This window comes from Lutra lutra, chromosome 14 (genome assembly GCF_902655055.1).
Source record: "Lutra lutra chromosome 14, mLutLut1.2, whole genome shotgun sequence".
Classification (NCBI taxonomy): domain Eukaryota; kingdom Metazoa; phylum Chordata; class Mammalia; order Carnivora; family Mustelidae; genus Lutra; species Lutra lutra.
The window spans coordinates 8085218-8095289 of record NC_062291.1 but is presented as its reverse complement, the minus strand read 5'-3'; the positions used below and the strand labels follow the sequence as shown (position 1 = coordinate 8095289).

Below are 10072 nucleotides of genomic sequence, written 5' to 3'. Positions count from 1 at the left end.
GTGTTTTGTAAAGGCCTCTCTTGCTCACCCAAGTTCAAGTGGTTCTTGCTGTTGCCACTAAAACTACAACTGGATGAACACTTGTCTGTAACCCACTGACATGAACTGTCCTTAGAGGTTCCTCCCTGAGAGGATGGGGTTCAGCCAGGAAGGACAGGGATCAAGCTGAGAGGAGTGGCCTGGCCTGCACCCCTCTGCTGGCCTGGAGCAGGGTCTGGTTGCTCTAGTTAGAATCTGAGTTATGAAGCACGGGGGGCTGGAGTGGCTGGAGTGTGTCACCAGACAGGACATGGGTGAGGTGTGTTCCAGGACACAAGGCAAGGAAGCTTGTGGGAGAGGACAGTTGAGGAGCATCGTGCGCAGGCTCTTCCATGCTCTATGGTCACTACCAATACCCCGATGGCATCACTGGTGGCTTGTCCTCCTCATGATTTCAGTTCTCATCTATAGAACCCAGGATCCTTCCTTTCCAAAGCAATGCTTCTCTTTAATAAAGAGGGCATAGAGGAGCCAGCAGCCAGTCCCCCCAAAATGTGGTTAACGTGTGTTCCAGTATTGGTGTTTATAGGAATAATTCCTAAAGAAACAGAGATTTATAGCACAGGCATGCTTATCACTTACATTATGAGAGTCAAATAATTGGAAATGGCCTAGTTATTCAATGATGGGGTCTGCTGAGTGCTGTCACTGAGAATGCCCAAGGGGACAGCAGCGACAGTGCCTGTCCACTGTGGGGACATACAGTAGAACAAGAGCTCAGCCCTGGAAGCTTCCCTGACCCACTCTGCCACACACACACACACACACACACACCCGCTACCCTTACAGGGAAAGGCAGGGAAGAAGGACACTGTGTTATGGGCAATTATTTCTTGGTAGAAGGAATGTGCTTTCTTTTTTTCATATTTAAATCATTATTTACTAAATAGTCTGTATAAAACTTAAAGAACTTTTTACCTTATTACCTAACTTATTAGCAATAAATGAGAATATTTAAGATACAATTTTAAAATTTTATAATATGCCCATTAGAATAGTTTAAATGTAGACTATCCAGGAAAATGAAAGAATTGAAAGGTGTCTCATGGACCCAGACATTTCTCTTGTGCTTTCTGCTTTTCGAGGCATCCTTGTAAAAGGGAACCCTATCACAGATAATGAAAATAGTTCATTTGGGGGCTTCCTGTGATCTTTGTTCTTTCAGGAACATTCCTATGTAATAAAATGTTATTTGTATAAAAAAATTTAAAAATGTGAATCACTCTTATGATCTGCAGACAGACACAGATGCCCATATTGTAGGATTCCGGGCACATGAAAAACCAAGACGAGGTAAAGTACCAGAGACAGAGAGAAGAGCAGTGGTTTCAGGGACTGGGGTGAGGGAATGAGCAGTGAGTGATTAGTAGCACAGGTGTCTCTGTGATAGAAATGTTGTAGAAGTAAATGGTTGTGCTAAACTCTGGATGTACCGAATGAGACCTTGATATACCATTGAAAAAGATCTGAGTAAAATTTTATGTAAACTCAAATTGTAATTTATTTAATGAACAAAATCTATTAAGGCATTACACAGTTGTGTATGAAACACAAATATTATAAAGAAGGCAATGACAGGGGAGGGGGAGGCATTGTTTGGGGCTGCAGCCTACACCACCTAATGCTCAGGGTCTAAGGCTGGTTGCTCCACTGAAGCAGGTGGTGGTTTATGCTCTTCAGGAACCCCAGGAACAGGGGCAGGACCCTGCTGGACCTCCAGGTCAGGCAAAGGGGTTGATGGCTCTTCCATCTCAGGAGAGTGAATTAGAGCCCTGACTACCACCTGCACTGGCCCCAACAGGGCAAGTGGTGTCGCTGCTTTTCCTGATGGAGGAGCCACAGCAGCAGGGACGGGGTGGGCCAGCTCAGGCTCCAAAGATGCAGCAGGTGCCACAGCAGGTTCTGGGACGAGTTCCTGGATCAGGACCTTGCTCCGGGGCTGGTGCTGTAGCTTCAAGAAGAGATAGTATCATCAGCATGACCGACTTTCCTTTTGCCTTATAATAAAAGGAACTTTTCCCACCACTCAGTGTGGTCTGCGTTCAAGACCCAATTCCTGGAAGGTCTCCCCAACTGAAGCCCATGGGAACAGGGATCTGAGACTACTCACTCCACTCGGCCCAACCTGTGGCCCACACTGTCTCCTTCTCAGGCTCACATGAGCCACCCCCAGTCCTCCTCACCCCCAGGCTCTAGCTCTGTGGGCTCAAGCTGTTGCAGCTGTGAGAGCAGAAGCTGAACATGGCACTCCAGGTCTGAGCCTGGCATATTAAGCCCCAGGAATGCCAGCAGCATATTCAGGCTGGGTCATTCTGGGGGCTGGAAAAAATCGCCAAGATATTGTTCTAGCCATGTGCTCAAGATGGAATAGAGTGCCCTAGGGACAGACACCTAGGAAGAGAAGTCAGAGGACAGGGCACCCATCCTAACCAATATCCCAGGGAACCCCTGGGGGAAACTGGGCCCCTGGGTTTCCAGTTCTTGTCAGAGTCCAGTCCTAGTCCTGGTCCACCTGTGATCTGGCAGTCCTGCCTGAGACAGGCCTGGTCACAGACAGCAGGCTGCCAAAAAGGCACTGTGAATGGGAGTCCTTGATTAATGGTGTGACCATTTCTGTCCTTATCAGGGGATCTGGACACACTCCTCAGTCTGTCTCCTTGCCCACTTGCCACTTGAATTCAACTGCATGTGGCGAGGAGGGGTGGTGTCTGGCGTCCTCATTACCCTCACTGCACATGCCACTGCCCTGTGAAGATCCAACCAAGGAGGGAACTAAGGGACTCTGTCTGTAGCCAGGCCTTCCCAAGACCCTCCATTGCCTCAAACGTTACCTCCTGTATGCATGTGCTGCCTTATTCACTAGGTGCCATGAGTGGGTCTCCTTCCACTGACACTAATATCCCACAGAGTGTGGGATGTCTGCTCCCTTAGCTCTCACTGGGTCTCCTGAGAACCATCCGAGAACCCAGTGTCCAGGTTCCGACAGAATGCTGTGTGATGGTTCCTAAATCCTTAGTTCAGGGTCCCGGAATTGGGGTAGAGATAGGGCCAGGAGAGGGCAGGGATGGAGAATGACCGTCTTAGGGGTTCAAGATGTCCTCCATTCCCCTATGCTCTCCCACAGTGCTCACGCACCAACCATATCTCCCCAGGACAACTTCCCATTTTCCAGAAGAAGATCTCAGATCTTTACCCTAAAGCACAAATAACAGATGTGTGGTTGAAGGTCCAGTAGCCCCTCTAATTTACAGTACCTCGCTTGCCTGGTGGAGAGGGAAGGCCCTCCTTTATCAGCTAAAGCTTACTCACATGTTCCACTTCTCCTGGGCTCTTCCAACCTCATCATAGCTGGAGAAAATGCACCCATATCTAGAGGAGGCCAGGGGACACCACATGAAATGTCCTGTGGATGCTACATCTCATCATCTGACCCCCTACTAGTCTGTAGCCCTGGGGTGCTGCCTGTCTCTGTAGTGATCCCATTCAGCTCCAAGATAAATGCCTCTACTGAGTGGGGCTTCCTGAATGCTTGATGAATGAAGGGGCCCCAACCAACCATCACAGATATGTGAGTGGGCCTGGCCCCTTACTCACACCCATGATCCCCAGATGGAGTCTCAGATCTCCCTTTAAATGGCAAAACAGCCCAGCGCAAGACCATAGTGATAGTGAAGGATGAGGCAGAGGCTTCATCATGAGTAGCAGGAGAATGCTAAAATTTCCTGACCACAGGCCCTCTAGCAGACTTTTCCACAGGAGCAGACACTCATGTGCACTTTCCCTACAAGACCCCACTGAGTCCCTATAATAACTCTGCCCCAGGTAGGAGCAAATTGAGGCTTTGTGAAGTTTGGGGACATGCCAAGGTATCACAACGAGGCATTGGCCAAATCACACAAGGCAGTTAGGGGCAGGGTGCTCATCTTGCAAATAAGAGGTCCAGCACATCTTGGATGGTGGCAAAGGCTCGGTATGTACCCAGGAACATGTAGACATACTTAAGATCTCTTCCTAGGAAGGCAGGCACCAGGTGTTTTATTTCTGTCTCCAGCGTGTTGGCCCGGTTGGTCCGTAGCACAGAGGTCTCATTTCTCTTCCTGTTTGATCCATTTTTACCATGAGGTGAATCAGAGGAGACATGAGTCAGTGCTATAGCCACCAGGAGAGCTGGGGATTGGAGGGCAGACTGAACCCCCAGAACTCAGTGACTTGTGTCAAGAGGTGGGACAAGAGGGCCCACAGTCCTAAAAAGAATAAGGTAACTCAGTGTTTCATTGGGTTAAACATAAGGCTCTTGGTTTTGGTTCAGGTCATGGTCTCAGTGTCCTGAGACTGAGCTCATCATAGGGCTGTGTACATAGGGCAGTGTCTGCTTGAGGATTCTCTCTCCCTCTGCTTCTCCCCACTCTCCCCCTGCCTCTCTCTCAAATCTGTCAATCAATCAATCAATTAGTAAACCTTTAAGGAAAAATAAAAAAATGTTCTTGGCATCTATAAAAAGAATTGAAGGAAATGATGTCTGAACTTGATAGTATCTCAGGTCACTTGTGAGCTGAGTATTGATAGCACCTCTCTGCATGAATGGCATGGATCCTGTGATATCTGATAACATATCCCATTCTTGGGATGAGAACACAGAGATGTTTTAGGTGAGAGGACCTAGAATATTAGGGCACGGAGGATGTAGGATGCAGTACTGTGTGTTGGTGACAGAAGGGGATCACATCAAAGTCCTGCATCAGTAAAGGGCTCAATGGCTTTGATAAATGACTGGCCTTCAGGAATAGGGTGCAGTACAGTGAGGTCCTATTCCTGACCCTGGAGGGGCCCCAAAGATGTGTTCCATCAAAACAAAAGGGCAGAGCAAGAGACATAGTACCATGGGCCCGAGGTCCCTTTGGATAAAAGTCTCCCAACTCACCATGATCATTTGCAAGACTTGCAGAATTTGGGGAAGGGCTATTGGGCCAATGGGGACACCTGGGAGCACGATTTAGGAAAATCCATAGCATAGTGCAAACGGATTCTAGATAAATGGGATGGGACATGGTTTAAAGCCTCTTTAATAATATTCCTATAAATATGTGGACAATGACTCTGCTTCTATCCAAGGCATGGGCAGGACCATGAGGGCAAGTTTGGGGAAGAGATGGGTCTGGATGGCTTTGTTGGTCTTCAGATCTAGGGAACTCTATTCCAGACACACCACACCCCAGTATGCACACACCTCCACCAAGGAGAGAGAAACGTGGCACAGCTTCAGGGCCTTGGATGTGCTCTGGCACAGGTAAAAGTCACCTTAGGAATCCTCTTTCCACCCTGCCCACCATGACATGGGTGTGAACAAGAAGGGATCACCAGGGTATCCACTGTGCTCAACTTCCCCCAGCCCATGGGCGGGAAACCACACATAGCCCTCTTTCCCTAAAACTTAAGAGGAAGGAATGGGGCTGCCCTTGGATGGTTCAGAGAGGTGGGCGTCACCTAGTCTGCTCAATATTAAGTACCTTATAGCACCTCCTGCCAAATGCCCTGAGGCATTGGGGTCGAGGTTTGAGCCAAAGTCCCCAGCATGTAAGACGCCATTCCCCTGGGGTTTCTGGGAGCCAGAGCCCCGGGAAGTAGGCAAGAAGCAAGAGAACATCTTTCCATATCAGATGTCTCCAGCCAAGTAACTCTGATACTGGACTACACTAGAATGTGGTTGCCTGGTTGCAGGGGTACCAAGTTCTGTTGGGGTCTGTGGTCAAGGAACTGACATCACTGCCTGGGATCCCCTACTGGAGTCCACTCCTTGTTTGGCACCTACACAAACAGTGCTCTGGTCTGCCATCTCCTCATACCCTTTCTGCATGCAAGGCCACATCTGTAAGTAGTGACAACAACACATCCCTCTCCACAGGCCCCTAGGGAAGATCTGGGTGCAGCCAGGGCCTCAGCTTGGAAACACACCTGGTTTCAGACACAACTTTCTATTCTTACCTGTTTTTGACCCTGGATAAACCATTGTGCCTGGCAGGGATGGTCTTCTGTGTAAAATACAGATGATTCTAGCATGTCCTTCTACCAGATATCCATAGGCGTAGGTTGGATAATATCTATGGTGTTAGAGGAGTAGTGTCACATGTAGGAAATATCTCCAACCAAACTTCCTTCCTCTTATCAACTTCTTTGAATCTGCTTCTAATCAGATCCCACCCCACAGTCCCGACTGGTTTGTGTGTTTTTGTGTGCACATGCACACTCGCTCCTGTGTGCATGCAAGTGTTCATCAGTGCTCACATCCTGGAGTCCCAAAAGATGACAGCCCCACCTACAGAGGGGTGGGCAATAGCTTCCGAAGACCTTAGGCTTCTAATTTTCAATGCAAATCCTAAAGAAGGGACTGGAGCCTTGGCCCTTGATGGTCAGAATCCACCCTTACCCCTAGAGACTGCCTGTCCTATGAGGCAAGCCATTACCTCCTTTCCAAATGGTGTGACGTTGATAGGGGTCCATTCACTGAGTTGCCATGACCTGGGGTCCTCCTCATACAAGAACATGAAGAGATGTCTCCTATCTAGGATATCAATGATCACCCTCAGCCCAATACTGTTTCCATGTCTATAGCCACTTCCTTCTAGACAACCTTTTCCAGAGCCCCCAGTGAATGACTAGGTACATCCAGGACCCCACCTTTGAGGAAACTCAAAGAACTGGGTTCATGCCTAGTAATCCTTCCTACCAGCTTGATTCTGGGCAAGGCATGGATTCTGCAGGGATCATCACCTTCTCCCTGCAGGGGCTCTACTGGTTCCCCAACTCCTCTGTATACATCCTTTTGTAAGCCCCTCCCCTGAGTGTGGTCTGGATTTAGTGATTCACTTCCATTCCACAGAACATGGCAACATGACCCAAAGGCCCTGCTGAGATTTATTTATAAAAGCCCATTGCCTAGCCCCATGTTGACTCTGACACATGTTCTCTCTCAGATCCTCACACTGGAGTATAAGCACTTACGTTGAACCATGACACAGAGATATGCACATGGCCTAGCACTGTGGGTCAACAACAGAGTGAAGAACTCAGGTCTTTGAGATGGGCTGTATCTGGCCAATGCCCCTAAGTGAGTCAGGTTCTCAGTGAAGCAGGTCCTCTCTTGGTGTTGTCAAAAGCCCCAACCAGCTGAGCACTGCTGGTTACTGACCCCCTGAGACCAAGAGACAGTGTTTGTGGGTTCAGCCACTGAGTGTGGGGAAATGTGGTCACATAGCACTGGGAGTATGGCACTGATACTGTCAAACTGCCCTGGGCCGTGGCCCTCCTACCTCCATCTCTGCTCTCTTCCTCTGGCCACCCTGGCCCCCTTTCTAACCTCCACTCTGGGAACATCAAATTCTGCCTCCAATCCTCTGCTGCTTGGTGCCCTCTGCAAGCCTAAATACACTCAGATTTGTGCAGGACTGTCTCCTTCTTTTCCTGCCACAGGAATTCTCAATGTCATCTCAGCACAGCCTTGTCACACCCCTCACCTGGTGGAGCTCAGGACTTAGTTGTAGTCCCTTGCTCTTTTCCTATGGCACAATTGCTCTTTTCATTCACATTTTTGTTTCTCGTTTCTCCATCTTCTCCTCTAGACCCTGAGCTCGTAGAAGGAGAACCTGGTTGGCTGATTAGCACTGGCACCATCTGAGTGGGCAGTGCCCAGTGGCTGAATGAACGGGAGACAGGATCCATCCCGACACCGACCAGCTCCATTGTTTGAGCCTCATTCATTTTGGCCATGTGTAAGTCCTTTTGTTTTCTTTTCTTTTGTTTTTTAAGTTAACTATGCCTGATGTGGGGCTCAAACTCCTAACCCGGAGATCAAGTATCCTACTGACTGAGGAACCCAGGTGCCTCTTTGGTCATTTTTAAAGGTTTTAGGCTGATAACTATTGAAGTTTACTTGGTGATTTCAACATGTTGTAGGTATATTACATTATGCTAAATTATCAAGTAACTCCCCAAATTTGGTAGCATGCCACAGATTTCCCCCCATGATAGTGCTGAGGGGCTTTTCAGATTAGGAGACTGAAATCCTTTCTGTGGTCTTTCAGGAACGCAGAGTCCCTCCACCATGGGCATTCTCACTCCCTGGGTTGTCATGCACCTCTGATGCCATCAGCACAAGAGGAAAGATGACAAAGAAAAACACACAGGAGGGTGTTTCCAGCCAGGTCTTGAAGGCCCAAATGTATACTTTTACGCTCAATCTTTTATTTATTTTTTTAGGATTTTATTTCTTTATTAGAGGGAAAAGAGCACAAGCAGGAGGGGGAGGAGCAGAAGGAGGGGAACCAGAGAGATGCTGAGGTGAGGAGAACAGGGTGTTTCTGATATAGACCTTTGGAGGGAACAGCTTAGGCCCCACAAAGCAAGCCTCCATCAACTGGTATTCCAGGAGTAATGAGTACTCTCAGATCCCTGTGCTCATGTCCTGCCATCAGAGGAGACCTTCCAGGGATTGCTTCATGGACTCAGGGAACACCGAATGGTGGGAAAATTTTCCTTTATTTAGGAGGGACATGAAAAGCCAATCATGGTGATGATACTTTTCTCTTCTTGGACCTACAGCACCAGCCCCAGAAGAAGATCCTGAACCACCTCAGAGCTACCTCTAGCTCCCAGTGTGGTGCCTGTGGCAGCTTCAGAGCTCGAGCGGCATGGGTGGGAATAAGTTGTGCAGATGATATGGCTGTGGATACAGCAGAGGGGAGACACCTACCTGAAGGTGCCTACTGCAACGAAGTGTGTGATTGAAACACTTAGGAGTCTACTACTGTGGGGGGACACTCCTGGCTTAAAAGTGTTCAAGTGGTGGAGCTGGGTGGAATCCCAGGTGTGACAGTATGATCTCAGGATCCTGGGGGTCACAAGAAGAACAGGTGGGGTCCGAACGCCTCAGAGTTTCCAGACATCAGTTAGGGAAAAATGGCTGAAAACCACGAAGCTAGATCCTGGCTTTCTGCTGTGTAGCCCTATACTCTGAATCACAGCATGGTAGGGCATTCACTTTCCTGGGAGGGGTCCAGCAAAAAACAGAACCATGGCAAGACCTCCAACACCCCGCAGGTATGGTGTGGGTCTGTGCCACAGGAATCCATAGAAATAGGAGTTGGGTCTGACTGGGTGGTTCAGATTTTTTTTTTTCCTTCTGTGAGGGCTCACTGAAGAACTGGGGTGCAAATTTTCATTTCCTGGGTAGAAAGCCAGGTGCAATGATACTCATCTCACCCATTGGCGCTGCAAGCCTTCAGGGAGTAAAACAGCGCCAATCCAGAGCTGCTTACGTGCAGGCCTGTTTCTGCTGCTTAGGAGAGCTGCTTTTGTGCTAGTTGAAGTACACTTGAGGATCAGGGCAAGGGATCCCTTCCCTAGAAGACCATCACAAAAACCTCACTCCTCTCAAGTTTACTGATAATAGAGGGCTGCAAAGCTTCAGAGCTTAGGGAAAACACTAAGTAGCACTCCTTGTATTTTTATTTTGTAGCCTTTTTTTTTTTCAGGTTTTTCATCTCTTTTTAAATAATTTTTATTTAGAGAGAGTGTGGTGGAGGGTGTTTGGAAGAGGCAGAGAATCTTCAAACAGACGCCCTGCTGAGCTCAGAGTCCAACTCTGGGCAGGATCCCAGGACCCAAAAGTAAAAGACCTGAGCTGAAACTCAACAACTGAGCCACCCAGGCTACCCTCCAAGAATATCTTTAAATGAGAAGAAATTAAAATTAGATAAATCGTAAATATGTAAGAATTAAAAGGAAGAATAGGAGAAGGAAGAGAAATGAGAATGACAAGAGCAGAGGAAGAGTAGTCAAGAAGATTATGAATTTTACTAAAGTGTGGCATGAGACAAAACTAGAAAGAAAGAAATTACTTTGTTAGTAGTATCTTTGTGGTATGGCCAAATGTGTTTTGTTTTTATTCTACACACTTTAAAAAATATCTTCCTATTTTTAAAGCATGCATGAATTATTTCAATTTTATCTTTAATATTGAAAGAAAAGATGTTATATA

The 10072-nt window shown here is 47.8% G+C and overlaps 1 long non-coding RNA gene across 1 annotated transcript in view; it reads left to right on the top strand.

Moving 5' to 3' along the window:
- The first annotated feature begins 5177 nt into the window (after positions 1–5177).
- LOC125084697 (uncharacterized) overlaps positions 5178–10072 on the top strand; it is a 28358-nt gene continuing 23463 nt past the window's right edge. The window contains exons 1-2 of the long non-coding RNA XR_007122674.1: positions 5178–5326; positions 7656–7805. This is a non-coding gene — a long non-coding RNA (uncharacterized LOC125084697). The remainder of the gene's footprint in view (positions 5327–7655; positions 7806–10072) is intronic.